Here is a 7,628-nt window from a genome sequence, read left to right as displayed (position 1 = left end):
CAAGGGCTTTAGATCTGAAACAGAAGGAATCTATCCTTCAGTGTAAGAAGAGACTGGAAACAAGGATTAACTTAAATGCAAAACAGTTAGTATGATTGAAAGAGTACCTGTCCTGCTGATGAAGATGTTAACAATTTAAAGGTTGTTAGTCCCTTTGGGACTAAGCAACACATTTTGCATTGCACTTAAAAAGGTGGAAAGATGAATTCAGGTTGCTGTATGGCAAATTAATATGCAATCACACAAATATTTTTATTGCTATCATGGTTAATACATTTAAAATAGACCTTAAAGGCAAAAATAATGGTTTTATTAGTTATTTCCCAAGTCTTCATTGCAGGGCTGGTCTAAAGAAAACCAAAGCTAAGAATATTTTTCTGTAGAAAATATTTTCCCTTTTCCAGGAGAAAATATAACCTGTTCCAGTTATCTGCATTACTTTTCTTCAGTGCATGGTAGCTGTCTTTTTTCACACATGTAGTGTCGATGAGGGTATTTTATTTTGCTGAATAAAGAACCAACACAGTCCAGACCTACCTATGGGAACTATGATTTTTGTTTGTTTTTTTTTTTTTTTTTATTACTTCCATAGGCATCATATAAATTTGATGTTTGGGGTTTTTTTGGTTTTTTTTTTTTTTTTTTGTTGTTTTTTTTTTTTTGTTTTGGCATTGTAGAATCAGCATACCCATAACAAACAACACATTAACACAAAATATCTTTCTACATAAGCTAAATTCTCTTGTTATTTTCTGCCTCTGAAGAGAAAATTTTTAAGCATTACACTTCATCTTCCTATTCCTCTTCCTGCCTTCTCTGTGCTGTTTTTTCTTTGGAAATGTCAGCTCTCAATTTCTGACTCAGATTCTGTCTCTTTGGTCCTTCGGCTCTGGTTTCAATTTAGTTCTATAAATAATAATGTCAACACATGTTTTTCTAAAAATAACACTCCAGGCAATTTAAACAGTGCTGTGTCTCCTGAACACAAAACAAGGTCTGGATCCCCAGAACCATGAGGCTCAGACTGAAGCCTAGCTAGGTAGACATAATTTTTGAAACATCAACATCCCACTCTCACAAACCTGTGTGGCTCTAGGGTGATATGTGTCATCCCACACATATGTCTCTAGAGGGAATGAAGTCAAATTCCTCCCAGAAATAGTTAATAACAAAACAATTTCACAGGCAGACATTTCACTTTGCCTTATGATTGAAATATTTTAACCAGAAGGTACCACTAGTATTTCTTCCACAACCTCTACATGAACTTGTGATCTACAAGTGGTTACTGAAAGGAAAAGCTGCAAGGAAGGCAAATTGAGGCACTAATTTTGCCATTTATACAAAAGTTATTTAGTTTTAACCATAGACGGAGTTGCCACAGGGCTGAAATATTGCCTTTTTTGAAAAATATAATCACTCTATTAACAACATAATAGCATTTGGTACTAAGGAAGTGTCCAGACCAAGAATATTGTGCAAAATAGAAAATGCTTTCACTGTTTGAAATATCTCAGAAAAAGCAGAAGTTGAATTTAAAGAGTTATGTGTACTATTTTATGAATTGCCTGGTTGCAGAATCTATTTTAACGATACAAAGTTGAAAGTGGCATTTATTACAGCAGGGTTGCCTGTAGCCATTTCCAGTGGCACTCAATTGGTCTAGTGATACGCAAACAGACAAAAAGACTATCCTTGCTTCAAAGAGTTGATGTTTAAAACTGCTTAAACAGAGGTACACTGCTCTAAAAGTAGTGAAAATGCATCATCATTTGATCTTGCAAACATAAAGCAAGAAGCCACATTGAGAAAAGCAGCAAAGAGATCAGAATTTGACCAGTACTCCTGGGAAACCCCACTCTTTTGAGATATTTCTTTTATAGCTTATTCTAAGTTTATAGGTGATTAATTAATATGATTAATTTTCATTAAAAATAATAAATATATTTAATATGTTAATGTGTTTATGTATGCAATGATAATGTACCCATAATTAGAATCATAGAAACCTTAGTTCCAAGGCCCCTGCCATGGGCAGGGACACCTCGCACTAGACCATGTCACCTAAAGCTCTGTCCAACCTGGCCTTGAGCACCGCCAGGGATGGAGCATTCACAGCTTCCTTGGGAAACTCATTCTAGTGCCTTACCACCCACACAGTAAAGAACTTCTTCCTTATACCTTATATAAACTTCCCCTGTTGAAGTTTTAACCCATTACCCCTTGTCCTATCACTACAGTCCCTAATGAAGAGTCCCTCCCCAGCATCTCTATAGGCCCCCTTCAGATACTGGAAGGCTGCTATGAGGTCTGCATGCAGCCTTCTCTTCTCCAGGCTGAATAGCCCCAACTTTCTCAGTCTATCTTCATACGGGAGGTGCTCCAGTCCCCTGATCATCCTCGTGGCCCTCCTCTGGACTTGTTCCAACAGTTCCATGTCCTTTTTATGTTGAGGACATCAGAACTGCTCACAATAATCCAAGTGATGTCTCACGTGAGCAGAGTAAAGGGGCAGGATCACTTCCTTCTACCTGCTGGTCACTTTCTTTTTGATGCAGCCCAGGATATTGTTGGCTTTCTGGGCTGTGAGTGCACACTGCCGCTTCATGTTAAGATTCTCATTGACCAACACTCCGAAGTCCTTCTCCACAGGGCTGCTCTGAATCTCTGCCCAACCTGTAGCTGTGCCTGGGATTGCTCCGACCCAGGTGCAAGACCTTGCACTTGGCTTTCTTGAACTTCATAATGTTGGCATTGGTCCACCTCACAAGCATGTCAAATTCCCTCTGGATAGCATTACTTCCCTCCAGTGCACCAGCCAAACCACACAGCTTGGTGTCATCAGCAAACTTGGTGGGGACACACTCAATCCTACTGTCCATGTTGCTGACAAAGATGTTGAATAAGACCAGTCCTAATACCAATCCCTGAAGGACATCACTCGTTACTGGTCTCCAGCCGGACATTGAGCCATTGACCACAACTCTTTGTGTGCAGCCATCCAGTCAGTTCTTCATCCACCGAGTGGTCCACGTATCAAATTGGTGTTTCTCCAATTTAGAGACAAGGATGTCATGTGGGACATTGTTGAATGCTTTGCACAAGTCTAGGTGAATGACGTCAACTGCTCTACCCCTGTCCATCTGTTCCGTATTCCCATCATAGAAGGCCACCAGATTGGTCAGGCAGGATTTTGCCTTAGTGAAGCCATGCTGGCTGTCACCAAACACCTTGGTTTTTTTTCATGTGCCTTAGCATGTGTTCCAGAAGAATCTGCTCCAAGATTTTGCCATGCACAGAGGGGAGACTGACTGGTCTGTAATTCCCTGGGTCATGCATTTTCCACTTCTTAAAAATGCGGGTTATATTACCCTTTTTCCAGTTGTCAGGAACTTCACCTGACTGCCATGATTTTTCAAATATGATGGCCAGTAGCTTAGCAACTTCATTTGCCAGCTCCTTCAGGACCCACAGATGGATTTCATCAGGTCTCATGGTCCCACAACGAAGAACATTGTGCATGTTCATGTTCTTAAGATGGTCTCAAACCAGATCCTTTCCTACAGTGGGCCCAAGGTCTTCATTCTCACAGTTGCTGTGTCTGCCTTCCAAGACTTGGGTGGTGTGGTCAGAGCATTTGTCAGTGAAGACTGAGGCAAAGAAGTCATTAAGAACCTCAGCCTTCTCCAAATCCAGGGTAGCCAGTTCTCCTGGTAGCTTCTGGACAGGGCCCATATTGTCCGTAGTCTCTTTTATTTGCAATGTATCTATAGAATCCCTTCTTGTTATCTTTCACATCCCTAGCCAAGTTTAATTCTAAGTGGGCCTTAGCTTTCCTAACCTGGTCCCCCACTTCCTGTGTTCTTCCTAGGCCACCTGTCCTTGTTTCCACCTTTTATGAGCCTCTTTTTTCCCTCTAAGTTTCCTCAGCTTCTTCTTATCCATCCAAGGAGTTCTCCTGGCCCTCCAGCTGCACTTTTTCTGCCCTGCAAATGGTGGAGAAAAAAACTGCAGAAAGACAAACTACTCTCTATTTTCTTGTAATCCAATTTTAGAAGATCTAGTTGTCGATACATTCTTTACTACCAAGCAGAAAACTGCCAATAAGCCAGACTGAAGTTGTGTATATCATATTGCAGGAAAGCACCATATTCAGCAACCTCTGTCTAAACCTAAGTATTCAAATTTCAGACATGAGCCAAACATTAGTTTAGTCATTTGTAACCAACAAGAAAATTCCACTAAAACACAAAAGTACATAGTATTGTTAAAAGAAAAAAAAATAAAAATTACATATATCATTTAGCAGCCAGAACACAAATAACTGCAACATTTTTTTCTATATTTCACATGCTTAAGCAGTACTAGTAAAAAATATTTCATTTGCAATTATTACTGTAAACACACATGGTCAATTTCATATTCCTTCCAAACTGTTTACTTAAAATATGCTAATGGCAGTGCAACACAAATCCTTTAGTTAAATCCTTTTGGTTAAATAATGAGACAGTATTTATGATATTGTTTGCTTATGAAGGCTTTGCATGCTTTCATACCAAAGCTTTCACAATCAGTTGAGACCTTATTTCTCAAAAGCAGTTCACCACCCAGGAATATTGTGTGCAGTTCTGGTGTCCTCAACATAAAAAGGACATGGAACTCCTGGAACAAGTCCAGAGGAGGGCCACGAGGATGATCAGGGGACTGGAGCACCTCTCGTATGAAGACAGGCTGAGGAAGTTGGGTCTGTTCAGCCTGGAGAAGAGAAGGCTGCATGCAGACCTAATAGCAGCCTTCCAGTATCTGAAGGGGGCCTACAGGGATGCTGGGGAGGGACTCTTCGTCAGGGACTGTAGTGACAGGACAAGGGGTAATGGGTTAAAACTTAAACAAGGGAAGTTTAGATTGGATATAAGGAGGAAATTCTTTCCTGTTATGATGGTGAGACACTGGAATCGGTTGCCCAGGGAGGTTGTGAGTGTTCCATTCCTGGCGGTGTTCAAGGCCAGGTTGGATGAGGCCTTGTGTGGGATGGTTTAGTGTGAGGTGTCCCTGTCCATGGCAGGGGGGTTGGAACTAGATGATCTTGAGGTCCTTTCCAACCCTAACTATTCTATGATTCTATGATTCTATGATCCCAATAGAAGGTACTCAAAAATGACATATCCAGAATAAACTTTCACCATACACAACATGCTGATACCTAATAATTTTTCTGCATTTTTCAAAAAGTTGCTGATCTATTTTTGGTTGAATGTGTTGAAAAAGGAGAGTTATGTAAGTTTTCAGTTCTCTGTTTGGATTTAGGCTACTACTCCTAGCTTACATTACCCAATGAACCCTTTGTATGTCAGAAATCCTTTGTAGATCAGGACTTAAATTTACCATAAGGGATCTTTAAAAAAGAAATCTTTTGGCTATATGCCTATGATAACACACCAAAAAATAGAGTACAAATTTACATATTCTCTTTTCTTCTCAAGGAAAAAATTGGAATTCAGGTATTGATCTCACGAGTTCAAACACAGGCCTCCAGATGTAAAAGAACTCACTCAGTCATGAGACACTTTGCCTTTCGAGCAAGACGTAAATGAAAGTATGAGTTAAACAACTGAGATTATGCATGAATTAGGTACAAAAATTCACTGTGAAAAATGGGCTCCCAGATTAGGGCTTTTAATGTCTACTCTCTCAAAGATGAGTTCTAAACAAAAATAAGAGTTTAGAGGCTTAGGTGAAAATTGGCATGTCATGTCTGAACAGCTATTAGTAGGTATTTATTACAATAGCAAGCTTGGTTGTAATTAAGTACTTATTAGTGGTGCATCTGAAGTTTTATTAGAAAAAAGATTTAGATAAATTAGATTTTCTCTTTACTTGTGTATGAAAGGGATCTTTGTAACATTTTTTACTCCTGTAAACTTCTAAACCTGCCCCCAGATGCTTTTTCAAGACTTGTATTTTGTACAAAGACTGAACATAGTCATTTTTGATAAGCACAGATATTAGGCTATTACTGTTCCTCTGATAAGAACTACCTTAAGAAAGCAGTTGACAGAAGGGAGATGTTTCCACCCACTGTTTAAAACAGTTCAGGAAGAGAGGTGAAAGAGCCATCACCTGTACCAATTCTATCTGTACGTGGTCCATTTAAATTCAATAACACTGGGTCTAAACACTTTTGTTGCAGATATCGAACTGTGCTGTCCTTCAAACAAGCTTCCAGGATAAAGGTAGTTTGGACAGCTGGAAGCTGGACTCTGGATTCTCAGCTATTTTAACACTGGCAAATTTTTTCTTTGCTTGAAAGTGCACCATGAATGGTCTTATTACAAGTGATAGAAAGTAACTATATTTAGCTTAAGAGCAATTCTTGTGTCTCACAGCTCTGTCCGACTTCCATCAGCTTAATCATATTTATTTTGTGCAAACTCACTGGCTTGGAAATAACAGCATACCTGTACTGTAGACTAGGGATCATTTTCAATGGTAGATGCAGCTAAACAGTTAATTGTGTGTGGGTGTCAATCATCATCAGTCAGTCAATCTTGCAACTAATGCCTTAGGGGTCACAGTTGCAACAAGGACAGCAGTTGACAGGAGAGCTGACAGACTGAGAATCCTACCACCTAGGTAATAATAGTTTATGTATACCAAGTCACTCCTTCCACAGATGGCATAGTCCATTCAGCACAGGGTAGGCCCTTGGGCATTTTTTGACATTTTAACCAAAACAATCCTTTGAAGAACAGGAATCAAAAAAGTGTTTTTTAATTTTTGTACTACTGTTACATACAATTTACTAATTTTTTTTCCCTCCATCCACAAGAGTATTTTGCCAACAAAAAAATGGGAAGAAAACAAATGCAATTGTTTTTTAAAAAAATTATTCTTGGAATTGACATACGAATTTGAGCAAGCATATATATAAGTGGCCTGCATCCTGTCATTTCTTTAGAAGACATAATTATCTTTGCTCGGTTATAACGTATTATTGCTTTGAAAACAATTCTTATGTAGACAGACTCCCACCTGCTTTCATAAGAATTAAAATTTCTACTTAAGTGTCTGTCTTGTCATAAAATGAGCCTAAAAGATGCTGGCATGATTTCTTAATAGAACCAAATAACTCCAAAATATTTTCCTTCCATTTCTAAGAAAAAAACCCACTGTAGTGATGTGCTGTAAAGTCAGTTAGATTTGGAAAGGGGTTCAAACTACAGAAACTTTGAAAAATAAATAGCAACAAACTGTTTGAAAACCCTACCATATTATATGCAGGAAACGTACATAATACAGGGAAACAAAATGGTCTTGTATGCATTTAGGAATCCATCAGCAGAAGACTGATAGCCATTACCTGGATCACTAATAAAATTCATTCCTTATTTGTTAACTTTAAGCCACCCACGTGCAAGCTAAGTAGAATAAACTTCTAGTGTACACCTACCACAAAACACTTTCCAACAGTCCAGTAACTCTCTTCAGCAACTGACATAATGCCCAAACCTACAAACTAAAGCAGTACAGGAAAGGAGAAAGAGAGCTTAAAGGGTATCACAACAGTCCTAATTCCCCCAGTAGCCAGGCTGCTCTCCTAGGAAAACGGAACACATGCCTCACAAACC

This window comes from Lathamus discolor, chromosome Z (genome assembly GCF_037157495.1).
Source record: "Lathamus discolor isolate bLatDis1 chromosome Z, bLatDis1.hap1, whole genome shotgun sequence".
NCBI classification, from domain to species: Eukaryota; Metazoa; Chordata; class Aves; order Psittaciformes; family Psittacidae; genus Lathamus; species Lathamus discolor.
Note: the sequence above shows the minus strand (reverse complement) of the source record.